At 31.6% G+C, this 12,428-nt stretch overlaps 1 protein-coding gene and 1 long non-coding RNA gene across 6 annotated transcripts in view; both read right to left on the bottom strand.

The window, feature by feature from the left end:
- inaE (inactivation no afterpotential E) overlaps positions 1–12,428 on the bottom strand; it is a 94,632-nt gene that overhangs the window by 44,532 nt on the left and 37,672 nt on the right. The gene's annotated exons all lie outside the window — the stretch shown is intronic.
- Positions 5,795–7,869, bottom strand: LOC136783819 (uncharacterized). Its single transcript, XR_010824327.1, has 3 exons — positions 6,614–7,869; positions 6,204–6,502; positions 5,795–6,128 (listed from the first exon to the last, which is right to left on the bottom strand). It is a non-coding gene; the product is annotated as an uncharacterized lncRNA (long non-coding RNA).

The raw sequence follows: 12,428 nt of genomic DNA on the forward strand, positions 1-12,428 counted from the left end.
AATAGTACACTTCTATTATGTCTTTTTTTGTTTTAATTGTTCGACTGAACTTTAATTTGATAGTTTATTCAGGTTTACCCTTCCAGATTGCTTTGCCAGATTTCCTGCACAAATCTTTCCTCGTTGAACTACTGTTGAAATATTATTTTGCGTTTAGATGGTCTAAATTTTATAATTTGACGATTGGACACAATACTATAATCTTTTATTATATGGTTTTTTTCAGTTATTCGACTAAACTTTAATTCAACAGTTTATCCAGGTTTTAAATGAAATCAATGAAATTTATAGGTTGTAAGAGACCTTGACACTTTTTCCTATGGTAGTTGCAAGCACATGATCCGGAACACACAACACGACACTCTTTTAATATATAATTCAAAAATCTTTAAAAATACGATGGAATATTGAAGTGCTGTGTGTAGTGAAATTAAAAGTTGTTTTATTGGTTAAAATTCTTTTAATAATGAAGATACTAGTGAAGAATGACAGTGCCAAACACAAGTGTCGTGCTGTGTGTTCCTGTATGTGCCAGTAATGACCAGAAGAAATAATTTTAAGGTTTCTTATAGCTTGTATAAATTTCATTGCTTTCATGTTAAAGCTGAGTAAACCATCGAATTAAAATATGATAAAAGTGTAATTTTGTCGAGTCAATATATTATGAAGTTTTGACCATAACAACGTATTACAATACTTCTTTCCTTCACGTTTTTCTTCAATTTACTTTTTTTTCACTCTTCATCAGCAGGAAGCATTGAAAAGTTTCAAAGGCAAAGGAAAGCAGTTGGAGTTGCAAAAATTCACTCGAGTTTTTCGTTACCTTCGAAGCTAGCATATTAGCTATTGGCAAGATCAAAGAAGTGTGAGTTTTATAGTTTCTGACACTTGGTGCTTTTGGTATTTGGAAATATTATAAAATTGTCGAATGAGAGTAAAGGTAATTTGTACTCTATAATCATTTAAATTGAAGCTGAAATGAATGAAAATATTTGCTATTTATTATTTGCGTGAAATTCGACTAAGAGAGCACTAATCTTCCTGAGTCAATTAATTTTTTGAAATATTGTGGAATAACAAGGAAAATTATTGATTGATACGTGGAGGAAGAGAAAGAAAAAGAGAGAGATATATATATAAATAATAGAATGAAAGATGGATGAAAAATCTAAATTTGAAAAATTAAAACAAAAAAATGGAAATTGGTGAAAATTCGTGATTTTCTCGCCTTAGAGAAAATTGGACTGAACGAGTACTCATTTTCACGAGTGGACTAGTTTTCCGGTTTCTATTTACCGGCGATCGAATGCTGATTCGATTTGGCGAAACCAGGTGAACGGAGAGCCAGATGACTCTGGCTGCTGGATGGATGTATTACTGTCGAATCTTCGTTTTACCCATCGATTTTAATTAGTTGCCTTCGGGTTAAATTGAAAACTCTCGCTGAATTGACCGACGATTGACTCATCCAGTAATAACTGCTACAAATCTCGCTAATTATCCCATCTAATTTCGCATCATCGTTTTAACATAATTGACGGAAAAACTTGAGAGAAATTAAGGGTGTCAAGGAATTAAAATTTTAACTTTCTTTATTTTGTTGAGATACGAGAACTCTTTATGACCCATAGGCATAAAAGATCTAAATTATCAAACAGAAAATCAGTCTTTTTCAGAGTTCTTCGTTATAAAAAAATATAATTGAAAGAAAAAGATCAACTCAAATTTAAAGAAGACAGAAACTTAGAATTTTGGAAATGTAGATTAATAAAGATTCAAAGATATATAGAATGGTGTGAGGGAAGGGAACAATAGAGTGAAATTGCAAAAGATTAGAGACGGATATAGATATAGATAAATTACATATTAGAGAGTTAAAGTTATTAGAGATAAGAGGGAAGAGAAATTGGAAAAGGAATAGGATTGATATAACGTTGATTGTGAAGTTGGAGCTATTAGACACCAAAAGAGATAAATAAATAAATTAATGAATTTTACTATCATGATTGAGCAAATTCAGCAGTTAAAAATCATAAGTAAAAATGTTGATACGCGTGAAACAAAACACTCCCCCCCCCCTCTCTAAAACAAGAGTGATAAACAATAATATAGTAGTAAACACGTTAATAATGCCAGACGTTACACTGTGTATTTATAATTATAATTCTGCAATAGATACAAGTGCAAATAATGCTTAATGATATTAATTAAGAGACAAAGGGAAGCAGGGAAGGGGGGGGGGTAGAAATAGGAAGAGCAAGATATCAAGAGCAATAATTTGTAGGGCAAGCATAACGGAAGTTGATAGTGGCAACACACGCGCAGAGCTACTTCCGGAATGAAACGAGAGGCACCGTATGACTTATGATGTTATATAGATGTATCCTGGTGGGATGAGGTAACGTGACGTGACGTGGAGTGGCGCAACACACGCACACACACACACACAACTGCAAAAGAGAATCCTCGATCGTGTGACAAAACGATTCTTGTTCATGATTTCTTCGAGCTCTCTCGTAGTATTGGCATCCACCCATCTGCAATTCCCTCTTCAACTACAAATCCCACGATCTTCTATAATTATTTTGAATTATCTACTTTTCATCTATCGCGAACTCGTAATTTTATTTTCAACGCAATTTATCATTTTTTTGTATGATTTTATTTTTTATTTACGTCTTTGATAATTTACGAGGATGTATAATATAATTTATTTTCTTCGAAGAAAATTGTTATCTCTTTGGATAGAAATTATTTTCTTGGTATAATATAATTGTCCGACCAATAACGTTTGGGGATTCTTTTACTACTTATTTCATAACTGAAGCTCAGTGATCTTGACAATCATCATTATTATTGATTATGAGAATTACAGTTAAACTATATATATATATATATACAGGGTCTTTTCCTAAGAGCGGAGCATAGGAGATTCGTGTTAGTTGACTATAGCACTCGGAATGATGGAATCTAAGAGCGCTGATTGGTCAATATTGCGTAGTACCAACATATAATTGGCCGTTACCAATAGTTGGATACGAAAAATGAGATTCATCCGCCATTTTGGTGTGGAGAAATGTTTACATGCTGATCGTAGCAGAAAGAGGTGTAAAATGGAAAAATGTTAAATATTGTCGTTACTAAAGTAAAAATTGAATGCTTTGAATGAAAATGAAGAATATTCGTACTTTCCATTCATTATTTTCAATTTTTACTTTAGTAACCTTACCATTTGACATTTCTCCATTTTATACCTCTTTCTGCTAGGATTAGCATGTAAACATTCTCCACACCAATATGGCGGATGAATCTCATTTTTTGTATCCAAATATTGGTAACGGCCTATTATATGTTGGTACTACGCAATATTGACCAATCAGCGCTCTCAGATTCGATCATTCCGAGTGCTATAGTCAACTAACATGAATCTCCTATGCTCCGCTGTTAGGAAAAGACCCTGTATATATATATATTATAAATTAATGTAATTTTGTTTTTGTTGTTTAAAATTACTTTAATTGAAAAGTGGTTGCACGTGTAATTGCATCTACATTTTGACTAAAACTGCTAAAGGATTACTCGTTAATTTACAGAGCGCTGTATCGTGTTTATAGAAATATTTAACACAGTCGGAGCGTTAAACTTTCTTGATTTTGTTGTGAATTTTATTAATTATTTACGCCTCTCAGTTTTCGCATGATTGAAGTAATTGCAGTCTTTTGATATTGTTGCTTTCTTTACGTCGAAATTATTTGCTTCGTGTAATAAAACTGTCTGATCAGTAATGCCTAAGGGATCCTTTTACTACTTATTTTGTAACTGAAGGGTTAGTCATTAATTTACAGTAACTGTATCGTGCTTTTAGCGAGATTTGATACTGCTGATGAGAGTCTGCTTTCCTATCTTTCTCTTTTTACCTCTTCTAATTTAATTAGAGAAAATAATTATAAATTAATTTAGTTATATATATAGTCAGTATATAGTGTACTTTAACATTTAAAAACCTTTAAAATCAAAGCACACAAACCCAAAAATAATTGTAATTATAAAATTAACTTTGAAGTCTATATACTAATGAATTATTTTACTTATTGTTGCCAGTCAACTATTTTTTAAATATTTAATCATTAATAATTTAATTATAAATAACAATGTTATTTGTATCCATTTGAAACATCTGACTAACGTGGTATGAATCTACTTATCGAATGGCTCAATTGTCTGACCAAAGTCAACAACCACAGCGGGTGTTTTACTACTTAATCCATAATAATCGAAAGGCTAATCATTTATTTCTTGTGTTACATTTAAATAAATTTAACGCATCTGACAAATTAAATTTTCTTTACTCTCTCTCTCTCTTTCTCCCTCCCTCTCTTTCTCCCTCCCTCTCGAGTTTTATTAATTATTTATATTTTTTGATATTAACAAAGCTGAAGTAATTTGATTCTTTGAACAATGTTGTTTTCTTAAGACTGAAATTATTCACTCGATACAATTACCGGAGCAGTAAAGTCTGAGTGACACTTTTACTCCTTTATTTATATAGCAGGTGCAATCGTTCACTTAGTAAGCTGCATTTGTGCCTCCAGCGAGGTTCAATGCAGCTCTTTGTCTATTAAGTACTCGACCTCTCACGATCTCCTGTTCTACCTTGTGAATCTCAATTACAAGGTACAGAATGCATTCCTCACAGATGTTACACCAGTTCTATCGTCAAGTCAACATCACTCTCATTACTTTTATCCACATTAATCCAATTTCTTTTCTCATCCACCTCCTCTCGGTTACATTACTGTTCCTAATTTTCTCCAAAAATAATTTCCAAGAACACAATTACTCAAATTTATTAATTCTTTAAATTAACATTTGATTATTCGGACAAAATTATATTTATTCAATCTTCCAGAGTTAGTGTGTGGTTCATGGTTGTAAATATTTTTCTGAAAATCTTCCACGTTTCCTACTACGCCTCGTAAATCTAAATTACAAGACAAAATGCGCGTCTCAGATGTTACATCATAGTTCTATCCTCAAGTCTGCATTACTCATTACTTTCATCTATATTGATTAAATTTTGTTTTTTTACTATTTCTTCTCTCGATTCCATTAATTTTCCGTATTTTCTTAAAAACAATTATTTATATATTTATTTATTTTCTATATTCTTCTAAAAATTCTCCCATATTTTCTTATACACTTTGTAAATCTAAATTAAAAGGTACAAACGGTATCTCTCACAAGAGCTCTAGCAGTTCTATAGTCTAGTATGCATTCTTCCGGTCTCTTCTATTTAAATTATACTTAATTTCTTTGTCCACCTCTCATTTCTCTGTTAAATTCATTGTCCTAGTTTTTTCAAGAACAATTACTCAAATTCATTATTTTTTGTTAAATTTATGTATATTGGTTGATACTGATAAATAGTACATTGTGTTACAAGGGCCGAAAGTTGACGATTGCAAACGAGTGTGAAGTTGGTAGCCCTCGCTTCGCTCGTGCTGCCATCACACGAGTGCAATCGTCAATTTCTGGCCTGAGTAACATACGATATTTTTTATGGCAAGCGTAGGAAAAGTTGCTGTTTTTAGCAAACAGTCCGAATATCCATAATAGGTCAGTATCGAGCTAAGTAGTGTAAACAGATGAAAGCAAGAAAGGGGGGTCAAGGGGGCGGTGCCCCCCATAAAAGAAACATAGCAGGCTTATAATAAAAATTTTAATGTATTTCACTTTAATTAAAAGTAATAGAAAAATTTGTTGAATTGTTAATAACAATTGAAAATGGAATTGTTTGCTTTTGTATTTTAGCTTCGTCTATAATTAAATTATTAACTGAACTCGTTGAACTAGTCGATGGAACCTGGTATATTGACATATTATCTTCGCTTGATTCTAATTTCTCAGCTTGGGTCGATTGCACTTTTACTGCTGAAGTTAATAGATGTCCTATTCTTTTTTTATTATTAATTGATTCCTCGATATATCCTTCTGCTACGCCTTCAAATCTCCAACCACCATGCTTCTTAATTAAAGTGATATTAGCTCCTGCATCAGCAAGTAAGGTAGCAGAAGTTCTTCTGAAGCAATGACCTGTGTAACTATCAGGATTATTTAAACCAAGAAATCTGAAAAAATGATGTGTACATTAAGAAATTACTATTTGAAACCTTAAAAGAAATTAGAATTGAAATATTACTAACCCGGCTATTTCTTTCGGTATTCCTGCAATCTTATTCTTTCCAACCGGTTGTTTGATACATTTTTCATGTTGGTAGTTCAGAAAAAATCGGTTTATATTTACATCTTTTGGTTTTAAATCCATATATTTCTTTACAAACCCATAAAAATTTTCATCAATAACAAATGACCTCGGTTTATAATTTGTTGTCAAAGGAATTTTCACGATGAAAAGCTTATTATTTTCTTCAACATCATCTGTCTTGATATTGACAAGTTCAATACCCCTGCATGCTCCGCAAATACCAAAAAATAAAATTACCTGTAAAAAAAAAACATTTGCTATTGATATTTTTTAATGTATATATATATATATATATATATTGATTTACTTATCTAAACACTTAATTTTGTATCATTTGTATAAAATTACCTTTGCAGCTAAATAATCAATGTCAGGCGCTGTTTTGTAAGAATTTTTCTACATCTTGTGGTGACAAAACCATAGCCTTTTTACATTTATAATCCTTTGATTGACGTTTTAAATAGATTGTAAGCTTGTGATAAGAGCTTATATTAATGTCATTATTTACTTGTAGAGTACTCTTCAACATTGAGAACGTTGACCACAACGTAGATGATTTAAATTTTTTCGCCAGTCCATTAAAATAAACTATCAGTACCGTTTCAGATATTGTTTTAATATTTTCTGACTTCTGCCACTTTAAAAACTCCTTATATGCTATATTATATCGTTCACTGCTCTTTTCAGGGAGCAAGTTTTTTGTTATCTTAGCGACAATGGCATTAATATTTTGTACAGCTGCTTCATTTTCAGACATGTTTAATGATGTAGAAAATATTTTAACGTCTTGTAATTATCGCGAATAACAAAGCTGTGTAGTCATGGGAACTATTAGTTTTGTTGCTATGTACTTTTGGTGTAAATACAGATTTTTAGCATTGGCAGTATATAAGCGAACATAACCATACTATCTGTATAAAAATTTCAATAAATGTTGTAATCGATTGATCTTCTTTTTTTTCAATATATATAGGCTATTTAATTTTCAGCCCTAGGGTCGAAAGTAAAGTAAACCGCTATTGCGCATGTGCGAGTAAAACTAGCATGAAAACAGTTACTTTCGGTTCAAAAAACTAGGCTGGAAACAGCCACTTTTCATGCACTTGTTATAAAAATTACATTTATTTTAGATTCGAGACAGGATAATTGTTGCAAATATTAAAAAAAAAAAAATGCTCAAGTACCCTATACCACGTATTGTAAATCTAAGTTAGAAGATATAGAACGTTTTCCCCACAACTGTTACACCAACTCTTTAACCCAGTTTACTCTCTCTACTTCTTTCCTTTTTCTTCTTTATTTATTTCCCAGAATTTCCAGAAACAATTTGCCAAATTTATTAATATACAGGTTGTTTCACTTAATATGTCCCAAAGTATGGAAATTATAAATTTCATTTATCTTTCTAACTAATTTTATGCATAAAATTTGTTTGGATCTAAATAAAATGCGCTTTCAACAAATTTCTAAGTAAAAATCTTTAATCCAGTTTACTCTACTCCTTTTCCTTTTCTTCCTTATATATTTCCCAGAATTTCCAGTAACAATTTGCCAAATTTATTAATATACAGAGTGTTTCACTTAATATGTCCCAAACTGTAGAAATTAAATTTCATTTATCTTTCTCCTAAGTATAAAAAATTAAATTCTTTCCATAAAATCTTTTTAGATCTGACAAAAATGTACTTTCAAAAAATTTCTAAGAAAATTAATACCTGTTATATATTTAAGAAGATAAATGAATTTTTCTTCACACCCTAAGGCAAATTAAAAAAACCCCTGTACAATAATTTCAATAATTACCTTATCTACATACATCAAACCGATAGGATGTTACATTTAAGCAAACTTCAAAGAGAACCAACTTGCTATGAAAAGTTATAAATTATTATCAAGAGTTATTCGCGCCCAGCTGTTAATTTCACGTAATAATAAAATTCGCAAAAACTCCACGATTTATCACGATTCCTAAGGACAATTTTCTCAAAAAAAAAAAAAAAAAAAAAAAAAAAAAAAAAAAAAAAAAAAAAAGCAGATATCTTTCACGTCCCAACTTTTTCTAGATAATTTAGCGAAATCACGCAATTCTCCTTCAATCCCAGTACCGGATGAATACTCCTCTATAGATTTCCAAAAGTCATAAATTAGATTTTCCTCTTTTCCAAACCAAACTCTATGAATTATTATCTCCCCCCTAACATTTCCACCCCTATTAAACCCTATCAACCCCAAATCAGCATTTCCCAACAATTTGCAATTGAGAAACCTCCATTCGTAAATTTTCCCTCGATAAAATCGTAATTTTTCATTAACCGGATCTCTGAATCGAATGATTATCGATAAAATTGTATCAAAGTGCAGTGCTGCATAACGAAGAAGCCCTAGAAAAAGCAACGATAATTTAACAAAAACTAAGAAAAAATATTAATATCATAAAAGAGGGGGGTAGTAGTAAATGGAGTAGAGGGGGAGGTACAGAGAAATAGCAAATGTATTAAAAAGGGTGCCTGGGTATTTTCCAAGTGCTGTCAGAGGCAGCAAGAGACAAAGAGCTATTTATCGCGATTGTGGTGGGTGAGTTGTTGGGGTGTGTGGGGGATAGGGGGAAGGGGGGGGGGGGGTGGGGGACTGCTGGGATTTGTAGTGGGTTGAGTGATAAGGGGTACAGAATCGTAGGAGTGAGAGAGGAGGGAGGGGGGAGTTATATGAAGAGTGGGGAGAGTGGGGCACCCTAAATGTATATCGAACCCCAGGGGGATGAAAGGGTCGGATCAGAGGGGGATGTCTGGCATACCGTGGGGGTCTCTGGCCTCGAAGCAGCCAATAGGGGACTCCGCGAGTGAGGGTCCAGGGTGTCCAGGGGCTGCTGATGCCTGTACGTATGTGTGGGTGGATTTGCATCGATGTCGTAAAAGATCCAACTAGGACAGGGGTGGCTCACCCCCACGACCTCTTTCAACCCCCTACTAGCTCGATTCGTGCACACACTCTATGTATCAAGAATGTTTCTCGTTCAGACACTCGCTAGAAACGTGAAAAAGATTTTTTTTCTATGAGATTTTCCCTTATTGAGTTTAAAGCTTAAATCGAACATTTTCTGGATATCAATTTGGGGTTGTAAATTCTATTTTTCCGAATTTGTTATTACACCCCCATGCTGGAAATTTTATGGGGTGCCCTCTTGCCAAGTTTTTTTATTGAGAATTTTATTGTTATTATTATTGCACATCGATTATTAATTGTTTTTATGCTTTTTTAATTTCTCATTGCTCGATTCAGAAGCATCTTAAAACTTGCTTTTTCCTCAAGCAGATAATTATTATGATTATTACACCCTCTTGTTGGAAATTTTATCGTGTTCCCTGTTGCCAAGTTCTTTTTATTGAGAATTTTATTGTTATTATTATTGCACATCGATTATTAATTGTTTTTATACTTTTTTAATTTCTCATTACTCGATTCAGAAGCATCTTTAAACTCAGGTTTTCCAGTAAATAATTATTATCATTATTAGCAGTATTATATTCCAATTCATTTGCTTTTGAAAATCGCACAAGTTTAATATATAAAGCTTTTTTCTTCCTTTTCTCCGTTTTATTTGCGAAGCTCACCAATAATTTGATCCACCAGTGAAAATTGAGATATTGCAAATACGAATATTTTCTGTATTACCAACGTAAACTTTTATAGAAATTTTTTTATATTAAATCTCATTGATTTTTTTTTAAACTTTTCTGATCTTGAATTAATTAAGGTCTGATTCTCCAATATCTTTTACGATTCGTTTATTAATATACAGCAAAATAGAAGTGATTACAGTAGTTTTAGGATGAGTATATTCATAAATAAAACTAATTATAGTCGCGAACGACGAATAACGAAAAATATGAATTATCGTTTCAAACGGCCGTGAAAAACTATCCGATAATTACTGTTAATTAAGCCTTGATTTACGGACGTCCACTACACTTGCTGCAGCAATGCGAAATAAAGGGATCGATATAGTGATAAAATTAATATTTATAACTTCCATAAATAAGAAATTTGATTTAAATAAAATTTCAATTCTATGAGATTTTAAATCAGTAAAATTGGCTCGTTCCTTGAATCCAATTTTAATAAGAAGAACCAAGACTTTCTAAATGAAACAGTATATTTATTTTTTTGTCCCTCTCAAAATATTCTTTACGCGACATTAAGGATTTCCTTATCGCGTTTAGTCAGGGTTTTACCTCTCCTCGAGGTCGATTTAAAGGGGATTAAACCAGATTATGGTTGTTTGTTGAAAGGTAACTTCCATCATCGATCCAGTGGGAGAATTTTTTTTAAACGAGCCAACAAAATTAAACTTGAAAGATACCATGTAAAATTCCTTGTTCTAATTTTTATTTCATCATTATTAATTTTTTTTTTATTTTTAAATTAATAACTCTTGGCTGGTGTATTTATCGATATAAATTGTTGGTGAAGGAGAAAGTGAAAACTAGGAATGGAATGCAAAGAGCATTGTTGTTTCGATATTTTTAAACGAGCCTACAAAATTGTAATTCAAAGATTCGACGTAATATCCATATTGTTTATTTTTAAATTAATAACTGATGGTTGCTATATTTATTGATATAATAAATTTTTGGTGAAGGAGATAGTGAAAACTAGGAGTGGAATGCAAAGAGCATTCTTGTTTCCATAAATGGGATTAAACCAGATTATGATAGGTTGTTGAAAGGTAACTTCCATCATCGATCCAGTAGGAAACTTTTGTTTAAAGGAATCAACAAAATTGTAATTCAAAAATGCCACATAAAATCCTTATTTTTAATGTTTATATCATCATTACTTAATTTTTTTGTATTTTTAAATTAATAACTCTTGGTTGGTGTATTATTTTACATAATAAATTTTTGATGAAGGAGAAAATGAACATTGGAAGAAGAATGCAAAGAGCGTTGTTGTTTCTATTTTCAGATTTAGAAAACATGACAAGTGTCATGAAATGAGTGAGACTTGGTTCAACTGTCAGATTCGTCCCTTGACTCCGAGTCCAACTACCCAAACGTATGATGGATGCACGTGTTAACTGAATTATTCACGACTCGCTCTCGAAAACAAGTATGCACATACATGCTCACTCGAATCTTTACAATTAATCTCTTAATATTCAAATTTATCCGTAATTCGTCAGGAACACAAACCTGACAGCAGATGAATAATTTCAATTGGAACGTAGTTATATAAAGCATCAAATTACCTCGTGCCAAATATATATATATACAAGATTTTGCAATACGATTGAAGCTTCTTCAAGGAATATTTTCGCTAGATAGAGTATAAAGCAGATAGTATGAAAAAGGAAGGCTACCAGATATTAATGTGCCTGTGAAAATGTATTAAGAGAGGTGTGACTCGACTATTCTTATCACGGTAACCGAGCTAAGATTTTGAGCATGAGGTCGCATTATCTTGAGATGGTATATCCTCTAGACATCAAGAGACACGGAGGGTCTTGACGGTAAGTAATTTTAAAAAAGCTCCCGAGATACTACTATCTTCTACGTGGAGATTGCTGCTCCAATTTTTCCATTCACTTTTTTTTTTAAATATACCTCACAAAACTGTCCAGTGATCTCATCTTGCTCAGGCACTTGGTAACTAAAATATAAAAAGCTTCTAAATAAAGATTCTTCATTCTTAATAACTTTTTTAATGATTGCTTGATAAAGAATGTTATAAAAATTTTATTCTTTTAATCATTTCTTCTGGAAAAAGTGTTTAGTTAATTTGTATCTAACCTATAAGTTTAATTTAATAGAATTATTTAAAGAATAAAATTCTAATGCACTTTTTATATTTAGTTATTAATTTAAAAGTTTTGTAATCGATTAATTATTCTGTAATATAAAAATTCTTATTGATCAAACAAATTGTACAATCCAGGAATTAATAGGTAGTTTTGAAGTAAAAAATTCATAATATTTAATAACGTTTTAATTGATGGTTACATAAAAACATAATATAAGAATATTATTCTTAAATCATTTGCATTATGAGTCTATGGTATATATACATACTAGGGTGTCCGTTAAAAAGGCATTATTTTTGTTTGTTTCTTAACTATATCTAACTTGGTGTAGAATCCGATAAAAATGAGATTTGCAAGAGTCTA

Source organism: Prorops nasuta, unplaced genomic scaffold (genome assembly GCF_024137725.1).
Source record: "Prorops nasuta isolate Cenicafe-Biocafe unplaced genomic scaffold, Cenicafe_Pnas_1.2 PNAS00035, whole genome shotgun sequence".
In the NCBI taxonomy this organism is placed as follows: Eukaryota; Metazoa; Arthropoda; class Insecta; order Hymenoptera; family Bethylidae; genus Prorops; species Prorops nasuta.